Here is a 12,416-nt window from a genome sequence, read left to right as displayed (position 1 = left end):
TTATTTAAGATGTTCATTGCCAGGCACTTGTCTGGCTCAAATGTTTCTTGCAACTTATCAGCTTAAGCCTGAGTTTCCGCCAGATCTTTCTGTATATGACAATAAGCTGCTCTATGTCTGAGGAGTTGTAAATTGTACTGAGCATTGATCAGTTATTAGAATGTATCCCTCATCTCTGACTTTGTGATACATAGAAATTCACTGATGAAGCATCCGAAAATGGCTAGGCTTAGAGTTCTAGAGGTCTTGTGGTGCAGTGGTAGTGTCCTTAACTGCAGGACAGGAGGCCTGGGTTCAAGTACCTACCTACTCAAGTGGTGTGTAATAACATCTCTGAACAAGTTGACTGGAAAATATCTACTCTGATCTGTCTATAAGCAAAAAAAACTATTTCCAGGAGTCAGTCATAACTTGCTAGTCTCACTGAAAAAAGCAAAAATGAAAAAGACATATTTAATTAATAGCCTTAATCTTTCAGCTTGTACTTAATTATTAAGGTACATTGTTGAGAAAAGACAGAATTTTGCCTGTTCATGGTTATCAATGACACAAGCACATTTTCGGGCAGCTTTGATCATCCTTTTTGATCTCTGAATCTTTAATATTGCATCCTATTCAAAGGCTTAGTACAAAACAATGTTATTTGAGTTCCCAGTATAATTCATTAATCTGAAATATTAAAGCAAGCTATAATTACAAGCTGATTGTAAAGAAGGAAATGGGGTGACTTTCCTCTCTGTCAACAGCAACAACTTTTGACTTGCTTTGTTTCAGAGATTGAAAACAAGCAAACAAACACACAAAGTGGCTGACTGCAATGTGATTTGATGTGATTCTCCCTACTTTTCTTCAACAGAGAAAGATTTCAAAAAATATTTTCATTATTATCATCATAAAGGACAGCCATTAAATGATCATTAAAGGTTCTTTTTGATACAATTGTGTCCTAAGTATTACCAAGCTCACTTTTGCACCTTGAAACTTGGTTGTGTGTGTTTCTTAATTATTAGTTATCAACTTTCCTTTCTGCACTTTGAGAGTTTGAGATATTTGCTCTCTTAAACCTTAAGACAATGATTGCTTTAAGCACGTGGTCACAGTTTACACATACATACACATATTTCTATTAATATATTTCTATAGATATTTGTGACCTCTGGGGAGGGAGCATTAGCCACATTTTACTTTAATTTTGTAAATTCTTCCCATTGTGCTAAAATTATGAGTTACATTTAGTTCTGATATTGCCGTTCGTGTGTGTTTCTATAGTGAATATTGCTCTTCGATGTAAAACTCCAGTATTCTTTCTCATACGCAGTTGTTCCGCATTTATACAGCTGTTTGTCTATATACTTCTCATTGTTGTTTTTGTTCCTGAATAAATAATTCTTACAGTTAAGGTGCCGCTAAAACAGTAAATAATTTAGCTAAAGACATCTATTCAAATCCAGCTCCAAAACCAAATAGACAGAAAAGTGTAATATATCTTGTACTAATACCGTCAGAACTGTGTTAAATGATTTTTATTGAAGTACCTAATTGTAAGCAAGTGAACAAAGCGGGCACAGTTGCTGTATCTACAGACGCAAGTAAGGAGTGCCTCGTTTAACAAAACTATTGAGTTTCTAGCCTAACAATAACCAGCACACATCTTCCCGAATAAATCGTCATTACCTCGCCAAGACTGAGTAAGGCTAATGTTAATTAATGTACATTAGGTGCGGATATATGTACTGACTTATATCAACCGGTTCCAATGCATTGCATTGACACTCCAATACTTGCATTGACTTAGAGGCTAAGACGAAACAAATAGACCAAACCTTTCATTCATATCTGTTGCAATTGATTCGTAAAACAAAATTGAGCTTTACGGATCCTGGTCGCCTTATTATGCAGGCAATTATAAAACTAGTTAAGTCAATGAAAAAGAAACAAAACGAAATGCAGTTCAGCAGAATTTGCTGGTACTGTTGCTGGCAACTCTCCCTATCTTTGACAGGGATAAAAAGGGAGAAACTAAGGAGCGTTTAACGTTCGAAATGACTTCATATTCTATGTCAATTGTAGAAAGCTCTTAAGAAAATCGATTCGGAAGTTTCAATACTGAGCCGAACACCAACAGTGACTTCGGTGCACAGGTTGTAGACACAAAAACAGACAGTTGCCATCACTCTACGTGGACGTTAATAAACCTGCATACTTCTGAGATCATTTCCTATATTTATTCTTTATCACGTAGAAACGAAAATATATCTCTTGGAAATGTGCCCGGCTTTTTTTTTTAAATGGAACTGACTGATAACGCAACTCTTGTTCAGATATAAATATCTGAAGCTTAATGCCTAAAACCGTAATTAATCTGTTCTCCAACTGACGGGAGTTCAATAACTCACCAGTATCACCCGTCCTCGAGATTTTCCGACCACTTTCTGCCCCTCGTTGAGATAATTATCAATAGATTTTGACTTGAGAAATGTGAACTAAAATAATAGTCCAATTACTGAGAAGTCTGTCAACTAATTACAAACATCGACCGTCTGTTACGGAACGAGATTAATCTGCTATCTTCCTAACTCTTCGGTAATTTTCATTTAATAATAACTAGAATTGAATAAGTGTACGTGACCAATAAAGAATCTCATTGGTCTCCTAACATCGTTCAGTGTTAGAAGCAAAAAAAAATGCAGCGCTAAACTTAGATTGACCCTATGTTATTTTTGAATGCTGTTGGGAATAGGGAAGTTTATAACATTAATTCTTGCCTGGATAGCTGAGAACGAGAAGTTGCTGAATAACTTCCGTGCAGTCCAATGCAGAAACTGGAAATTTCGACGCTGCGGTCTTAAACCGCCTACCACAACGAAAATAGGGGAAGTGTTGAAATTACGATACGTCAGGGCTGTATATTTCTCCAGTAACATCACATACAATAACCGCAATATGCCTTCTGGTCTTTAGTGATGTCAGATAAAGTCAGCTAGCGGGGGAGAACGTTAGCACTTCATATTCTAGTTTCCAGTCGTGTTGTTTTTGTTTTTAAAAAAGGTTCAGATGCTTTAGAGAGGATTGCAATGATAAAGACTTTGTGCATTTACATATAAAACGTAAAAATAAAATTTCTGTCTTACGATAATCCACTGCAAATATAAATGCACATATTTAAATTATGTTGTTTCGCTAGCACAATAATGCCACTCGGTTTTTTCCGCGATGAACTTGGCTAGAGAAACACACAGACGCATTTGGGAATACTGTTCCGTCTTTAAAACCTTTCAAATCGCTGCAAACTACAAAAGTATACTGTTGTGCATAGAACCCCACACAGGCGTTAAATTGTTCATTTGGTCGAACACTTTCAGATTGCAGTTAAATATTTAAAGCAGCAAGCGAGTCTCCAATTTTCAAATAAGAATGCCGAGCCTTGATGAATGTTAGCCTCGACCAAAGCAAATTTAATCAGCAAAGATAAAGGGAGGGGGGATCTCCTAATCATATTGACAGAAAATCTCGTGTGATTTCTATTGTGAGACTACTAACACACAGAGAAGGAAACTGTTAGAAATACACGTAACAAAAAATTAAGAATCAAATTTCTTTACCGCTGCAAACAGGCATGGCATTCCCAGATCCATTGGTTTCAACTTCTACAGCTGACATTTGGTGCTCTTTCTGTCTGAAGTTTTAAAATGGCTTGTGCAAGCAAATCTTATATATAATATATTGCTCTTCTTGTAGTCCAACGCACAAACCGTATTGCGCACGCAAGGAGATGCTTCGAGCCAACGATTACCCCAACTCATTGGAGTCAATTCTCGAGATTCGTTTTAAAAATAACGTGTTGTAAATAGCCATTGAAATCACCCGCAGCCACCGTGCGTATCAGTTAATCTTTAAACCATGTAATATGCTTTGTCATTTTGACATGCCTACCACTTCATTTCTGATAGCACCTTCACATCACTCCAACTCACTCATCTTTGCCCTGCGGTAATTGGAGAGACGAGAGGTTGGCGGTAAGATCAGTGTTTGACTTCCCAGTGAAGCGGACGGAAGTTGTAATTGTAAAGATGTTACCTTTGATAAGGAGACCCCACTGGCTCTCACTCTCTCCCCCATAAAAACCATGCAATTTAGCCACGTCTGGGACTTGTCTTGGCTGTATTGGTTAAACATTTTTTTCATAAGCCATGACAAAATTGTTTTCAATTTTGCACTCCATTAGTGAGTTCTACAATTGAATTTTGGTAAAGCCTATTGTGGTTAATTATGTTGACATAATATATTCAAATTCATCATATGCAGAGTGTGGTGAATCGGTTTTGAAATAACACTTTTTCCAAGGCTACATTACAAAAGAACCAGGTAAAAATTGTGCACATAGGATTTTTAAAATATTTAATCGAATGCTGCACATCGTTCTTAAATGTGTCAATGTGCGCAGCCTTCCATTATTTAGCACATACTGTCGCGGGCATTCACATCAATAAACCAGTTAGTTTAAAAAAAATGCAATGCGAATATTATGGCATTTATTCCGGTCCCCAGAAAGTAAACGAAGACAGTACCTGGCGAATGTGCCAGTACTCTACAAGTTACTGCGGGCGAAAAAAAGGTGCTATATTCTGAAGTGATGTCATGGAACACTTTCTTAAAATCAAACACATGTTTCTGGTTTAATCCATGTGAAGGAGAACCAAAAGTGCGTACGGAGCAAACAGCTGGAATGAAGAGCCCTGAACGATTTGAATTGTAAATTAACCACATCACCTTATCAGTGAGTTATTCGGTTCAAATGCGCCTCTATTTCCAACAAGCAGAAAGGTTTCAGCACAGAGGACAGCTCTTGTATCTTACAAGTCGTCCTCAGCCAGAGACTGTTACACGTTCTTTCAAGGACATCCTTTATTTTTTGGAAATGTAATTGTGCCGAATCCCTAACAAAACGACCGAAACCAATTAATATGATCTTTCGTTTTTTTTTGTTCCATTGGGCTTACGGGTTTTACTCTGCGTAAATTACGAATCACTTTATGGAGCAAAACATCTGGAATGGTAAATTTCACAATTTTCAGCTTGGTGAGGTGAACTAGTTGTGGATGACAGTAACTCCTTACTTTCCTCTCCACTTTGCTACATTTAGTTTGTGAAAAAAAACGAATTGTTTTATTAACAAAAATGTAAACCATCAGGTTTATTTAATTTGAATTGTTTTCCCTGATTACTTTCGATAGTTATATTAATTTGATAATTTATAACTCCAATGAAAGCGAGGCTTTCATTGTCACCCAAATGAAACTTTGCATTCAGCATGATTATGTTGAAATATTAAGCTAGATGGAGATTTGATTTTATTGTACTTTGCTTTCTAGAAGTAAAGTAAATTTCAATTGTTATTTTGCCCAGAGTGCCTGAAGCCCATGTATCCATCTGCTACAATTCAAGACAGGATTCTAATGAAACACTGGTACTTGTTATGGATAATTCTCTCTGATCTCTACCAATTCCTGACATTATTCAATAACATTTTTTACTGACCATTGGGATAGATGCTGGAATCTCCCATTTCAAATAGTTAGGGGATGAAGCAACTCACTCATTTAAAAATAGAAGCTTCCCTGGAGCTTTATACAATTTCAGCTTGGATTTCCAAGGTTCTAGATGACATCTATAAACCTTTTGCATTTACACAGGAAGGTATCAAGCAGAAGCTATTGAAAACAGTTTGCAACTCCTGCCAGATATTCCCCAAGATCAGAGAGGATAAGTTTCTTGATTTTATTATCCATAACTTACTTTCTGAAATGTTGATATACTAGTGTGAAGATGTTTAAAAAGTTTTTAAACCCTTTGTATATGATCTCACTTTGGAAATTCAATTTTATTTGGCAGGATTGAACAGCAAGAAGGATGCAGAGAAGCTGATAAAAGTACAGTACAAGGTAGGACAGCAGTCTATCAAGTACTAGGGCCATCCATCAGGTGTAGCTAAATAAGTTCTTTTACATAATGGCACCCTATTATTAATGGTGCTCCAAAACATATTTACGATGTCATCAATTATAGTGTCCTTCCTGCAATAATGAACCATGAATCAGGTAATGCAGAACACCTTCAGTTCCTATCTCTGTTTTCTGGAAATAATGCAAATGAAGTGCCATAATATTTTTATTTCATTACGTTTCAACTTGACCTCAAATGGTTTCCATCCATTTGCTGCAAGAAAGTGCTCCCTAATGCTGGCTTGTTGGTAGTTAGCTATTATGTTTCAGTTAATGGTTCCTGAGATGATAGCTGTTATTGACTTCTGTAAGCTGAGCTGTCTGCTCTATCTCCCTGATTGCTGCTGGGACAACTTGAACTTTCAGGCATTTTGACACCAGTGCTATTGTTCAAATGATGAGTGACACACAGGTACAGAAGTATTACAATCCAGGAAGTAGGAACATCGTTTATATCCAGTATGTGCTTATCCTTGTTTTTGCAAATCCATAATTTGTATAAGAGAAAATTCAAAGTTAGCATTGAGATTACTGGAGATCTTACTTGGATAAACTCAGCATGTTTAAAGATGGGACAATAAAAGATCTGACATAATAACACTTTAAGCTGGTTCATAGGGATCTCTGGTCTAAACACCTCAACAGAGATAATATGTTTCATTGTGCACTACAGATCCCAATCCATGGAGAGGTACTAACATGAGTTGTAGAATTTTCCAGAATGACCATTATGCACTGAAATGTCCAAGATAAAATGTCCAGTGACTAAACAATCTGTTTTCACAGTTCATCAACTGTTAAAACTATTACCTATGCCTTTGTTATTTGTAGATTCAAATATTCCATTACTCTTTTGGATAGTCTGCCATATTCAACCATTGATGACCTTGAGCTCATATAAAATTCTGCTGTATGTGTCCTAACTTGCACTAAGTCTTATTTTTCCAGATTCTTGCTAATACCAAGACTATGTAGTGTAAAATCTGGTCTTTTGAACTCAGAGATGCTTCAGTGTGCTCATCTGCATTCTCCCTCACTGAAAGGCAGCAGACTCTCTGTTACATTGTAGCCCTGAGAAGCCGTATGTAAAATCAGAAAAAGGCACCTTGTGGAAATAGAAAATGATAGCCAGTTGAGTTTTGTTTGTTTATTTGGATGCTGAGTTGGATAAATATTGTACAAAATTGTTGTTTTATGATGGCTTTTATTCAAGAATTGTGGCCAAGAAGATGCTGTGATAAAATATCACACTATTGGTCTTAGAAGATTAGGTGTTGCATTCATGGAAACTAAAGCCAAATGAGCTGCTCATAAACATTTCATCCAGAACATTAAATTCCAGGAAGAAGGTACCCTTGAATAGGAATAAGGCTGCCTCATTGGAATAGCAGTCTACAAATCATGGACCCTTCAGATGCAGCTAACTTCTGAGTGTAGGTAATGATTGGCGAATTTAATCATTTCTTCATGTAAGTCCATAGTTTTTTGCATACTTATGCATTTTTATAATAAGTTAACTAATGTAATAAAGGGCATCCTTCATTAATGTAGCAACAAAGATTGTTCTAAGAATTTTTTTTCCGAAGGACAAGGCACTAAGGGAGTAACACAATAATTTTAAACATTGCAAAATGTTTCAATCAGTGACATGTTGGCTTAAATAAAACATGTCTTTGGCAATGATTTTTATGCCATACTAGTAACATTATCATTGGTACATTAAGACTGTTAATTTCTTATGGGGCATGTGAATGTGCCAAACTCTGTAATTGAGTCCCTGTACTGAATGATGGGCAACATTTCATAATCAGTCAGTAGTTCAGAGACACTTGGATGTCCTGTCTAGACTGATCATGGCCAAGGCTAATTTGCCAGATGAATGGAAAGAAAATACTCTGATATGATTTTCAAAAATGAATATTCAGAATGCAGAAACTACCTCTGTGTATCCAAATGTGTGGTTGCCTCTAACCTAAGAATGATGAGACACCAGTGATGGACAGTTTGGCTTTGGACCAAGAAGAAGCACCACTGACCCAATTTTCACTGTGCCAATTTCACCAATTGATTGAGAGATATGAGGAATGAAAGAATTTGCATCTGGGTTCTTTGACCTGTAGGAATTGTAGAAACATACAATAGAGTACTGAGGAGAAAGATTTGGGAATCTAAGATAGAAAGGACACCAGAGAAGTATGTTAGAATCACTGAAGGCATAGAAAATAATTACAAGGTATCAGTGAGGATTCAGGAAAATTAAAGGTAAAATTTGGAGTCCAGCAATTCTCATTCTTCAGTCCAGTCTTGTTCAGTATCATACTTAAATCAGTTGAAGAGTAGATCCACACTGGAACATGCTACATGGCAATCGTCACCAGAAGTGTGAAAGAGCTTCAGGAAAGTGCAAGACAATTGTAAAACACCCTCAAAAACACTATGCCAAAGATGTGTGGCAAAAAGTCTATAAATCTGCACTGCCCTTTTGTGCACCAACTGAGAAACAGTGGATTGTACCCATCGCTGGAATTGAAGAGTGACCAAATTTAAGTACCTGTGTTTAATTGTCTAACAAAACTGTGGGCTGGAGATGGAGGTCACAAACTGATAGGCATTCCACAGAATTAGTAGGGTCTGACATCTAGTATCCATTTCAATCAAAAATTGCCACTCTAACTGAAGGAATGAGTCCTTAAAACCTGTATTTGGCAAGCACTGTTGGACAGGTGTGAGATCTGGCCCTTAAAAAAATTGGCAGTTAGAAAGTTAGACATAGCAGAGTTGAGAATGTTGAGGTAGGTCTAAAACACCTGAGGAAGAAGCCAGGCCCAGAATGACAGCATCTGAGCCAAAATCTAACTCCTTCAGTTAGAGTGGCAATTTTTGATTGAAGTGGATACTAGACGTCAGACCCTATTAATTCTGTGCAATGCCTATTGGTTTGTGACCTCCATCTCCAGCCCACAGTTTTGTTGCAGTGTCCAAAAAGACTCAGGAGAGGAGACTGGGATGGTATGGGCAAAGAAAGCCTGAAGATCAAGTCATGAAAAAGATGTTGGAGCGGACTGTATCAGGAATAAGGAAGAGAGAAAGTCCAAGAAGAAGGATGCATTCCAAGACAATCTGGAGGAGAAAGAGCTCTGGAGTTGGGATATCCAGAAAGGAAAGTGAAGTAGGGCAATCATGCACTGTGATTTCACCTTATGGGAAACGTGAGACCACAAGAAAGAATGAAGATTTCAGAATTGCTCAAAGGAAACAATAACATTCATCTGTGTTCCTACAGCTTGAATTTTCAGGACCTTGTTTAGTTTGATTCCAAATTACTTGTCCCCTTTCCCCACCTCTATCAAATCATTAAAACTGGTCCCTTTTTCTTACAGTAAAGCAGCCTTATTCCTGGCAGAGATGTTGATGTTGCCCTGATTCAGTAAGATGATGAGTTATTCCTCACATTTGACAAGCACTAACATAGTTCTCATTCACACAAAGATACTATCCTGCCCCCTCATCTCTCACAGAAACATTGTTGCAATTCATCCCTTAGCAGAGACATCTACTGTTCCTTTCTCACAAAACACAAAGGTTTTCCCTTGCTATTTCTCTGTCACACGCGCAAACATTGAACATTCTTTCCCTCTTGCACACAGGGAAACTAAAGTAATTACCTTTCCCACAGACGGTCTTTCTTTTGTCACAGAAGAAAATTGTTCAAACATTGGCTATGGAAATTGATATTTATAATTGTTTGTATATTGTATTTGGATAAAAACTAAATATGGTGTAAAGTGAGCAAAAAGAACTGCAGTAATTGTGTATTATTTTAATATTATATGTAATGATTATACAACTATATCTACATATCTGTATATCGACATAAAAATGCACAATTATATGCTCAGAGAGAGAAATAGAAAAAATCTATTTCTTTCCAAAGTTAACATTAATTCAATTGACCAACAATGCTGAAAACAAAAAACTGAAAGAGATATATTTTATTAATGCACAAATTGGCCAGTAACTTGTAGAACGAAGAAATAGTCTGTAAATTGTGAAATTATTGACCAATTTGAACTTCTGTTATTAGCTTCATGAATCAGTATCTTAACTTCCATTAGCAAGAATTTGCCGCTTTCGTACATTGTGCCCAATAAACTAGAATATTAAGTCTAGTAATTGATAGCAGCTTTTAATGACGAGATTATTATCAATGACTGCAAATGAACTTCATTTATCCAAAAGTGAACAAAAGCTGCAGGGTATCATTCCTTAGGGTTGAATTGATTCAATAGATAAAAGAACTGTAAAATATTGTGTTTACTCATTTGTTCCTTACTTCTCTCTTTTAATCTATTCTTTATTGTCTTCTCTAATTTTGTTTCCATTTTGGATTTTATATTTAATTAATTCACTCTAATTCATCGTTGTCTTTACTCTGCATATTACAATATAAAAGGAAGTTGCTAAGCATGGTGGAATCTGAAAGAAAACAAATAATAGTAAGCAGATCAGATAGCATTTGTTGGGAGATTAACAGACTGAATGAGCAGGGTTACAGGCCCCACTGAGTTTGGGAACAGAGGCAGATGGATCCAAAGGTAATGGCTTCAACAGGCGTGCTGATTTCCCAATTCCATTACTGTGTTGTCCTTTGTCATCCAGTGGGGCGATGCGCACCAAAATGTGCAAAAACAATTAGCCTCATTAAACACCTTGTTAGGAGCCATTAAAAGAGGGTGGCCAGGGTTTTCCAGTTGATCTCTGGTTTCCAAATGTGACTGGAGGATTTGAAGCTCAACTGCATGGATGTGAACATCAGCAGCAGACCAAAGTGCCAAAAATCCAGGAAGGCTTTTAAGCCCGCCTTCCCTATCTAGATGTAGGTACAGTAAATACAGAGCGAGGAGGAAGTATTACAATGTGCGTTAGGGTGAGTGTGTGGATGATGGGTGGGAGGGATAATATGCACCAGAGATCCCCGCCAGTTGTATGCACCCTCTGGGCAATGTCTGATAGTTCCTTCTGCAATTGTTTCATTACTTCTCGGAAACAGACTTTGATGACTTCAATGCTAAAATAAATTCCATTTGTTACAATAATAAACTCTTCTAAATCTAAATAATTTATTCTTAACTTGAAATTAACTGCCTATACACTTCTGACTGAGCCAGTGTTGAAATGGGTATGCAATTAAGTCTATGACAAAGTATAAAAATGAGAAAAGGCCCATTATTTTGATTGCATTATTTTTTGAATAATGGCAATTATAACATACTTTCCACTATAACATAATTAATATTTCACATATGTAGATGTACATGCAACTTAGAATATGAATAGAATCTCCACAGCGTGGAAACAGGCCATTCAGTCCAACAAGTCCACGCCAGCCCTCCGAACAGCATCCCACCCAGACTCATCCCCCTGCCCTGTCCCTGTAACCCTGCATTTTTCACGGCTAACGCATCTGATCTACACATGCCTGAACACTTTGGGTGATATAGCATGGCCAATCCACCTAACCTCCCTTTAGACTGTGGGAGGAAACCGGAGCACCCAGCGGGAACCCAGGCAGACACAGGCAGAATGTGCAAACTCCATCTGAGGCTGGAATCGAACCCGGATTCCTAGCGCTGTGAAGCAGCAGTGCTGATACAGCCCACAACATTGATCTTTTTCAAACTATCATCTGTTTGAATTAGGACGTTAAAGTACAATTCGGTTTTAATAACGGATATAATTCGTTACTAAAGCTGTGTTGCCCCTTTGCTTTATCAAAGCAATCTTCTTTTAGGAATATGTTTTTGAAAAGCCTTTTGTTCTCATCATGTTATTGAACATAATGTTTCATGGCATAGTTACAGGAATTTTATATTGGGCTATAATTAGCTCAAGAAGTATTCATATAATCTAGACCCATCAAAAATCCTGGAACTCTTTCATAGTACCTAGATATAACCACACCAGCTGTAGTGCAGCAGTTCAGATGCACGCCCACTGTCTCAAGGGCATTTAGGACTGGGCAGCAAATGATAGCCTTAGCAATACCACTCACATTCCACAAATCTGTAAATTTGAGGTTTTTTGTTAATTTGGAAAGAAATTCCAATGCATTTCACAAAAATTGAATAACGCAATGCAATGTTTCTTACTGAAAAATTCTTTGTTGCCATATAGGTGTCATTGCACACCTCAACTGTCACTTCTGCAAATCACACAGGCATTCATAAGAAGATTGTTTAGTAAGAATCTTTCACAAGCTATATTTACATATACTGTCAGATTAAAGAAGGAAGCTCCATGCTTAACCATCATGCAAACATGAAAACAGCAGTAGGTAATTCTGTCCTTCGACCATGTTATGTGAATCAATTAACTCAAAGCTATGGCCAAGTACTGGAAAATGGGATTAGAATA

At 37.1% G+C, this 12,416-nt stretch overlaps 1 protein-coding gene across 1 annotated transcript in view; it reads right to left on the bottom strand.

Moving 5' to 3' along the window:
- Positions 1-2,570, bottom strand: part of LOC109927365 (aldehyde dehydrogenase 1A1-like) — a 97,089-nt gene extending 94,519 nt beyond the window's left edge. The window contains exon 1 of the mRNA XM_020527364.2: positions 2,397-2,570. The gene's annotated coding sequence lies outside the window, so the exon portion shown is untranslated. The remainder of the gene's footprint in view (positions 1-2,396) is intronic.
- Between the last annotated feature and the right edge of the window lie 9,846 nt (positions 2,571-12,416).

This window comes from Rhincodon typus, chromosome 3 (assembly GCF_021869965.1).
Source record: "Rhincodon typus isolate 14 chromosome 3, sRhiTyp1.1, whole genome shotgun sequence".
NCBI classification, from domain to species: Eukaryota; Metazoa; Chordata; class Chondrichthyes; order Orectolobiformes; family Rhincodontidae; genus Rhincodon; species Rhincodon typus.
Note: the sequence above shows the minus strand (reverse complement) of the source record. Positions and strands in the feature narration are given on the sequence as shown.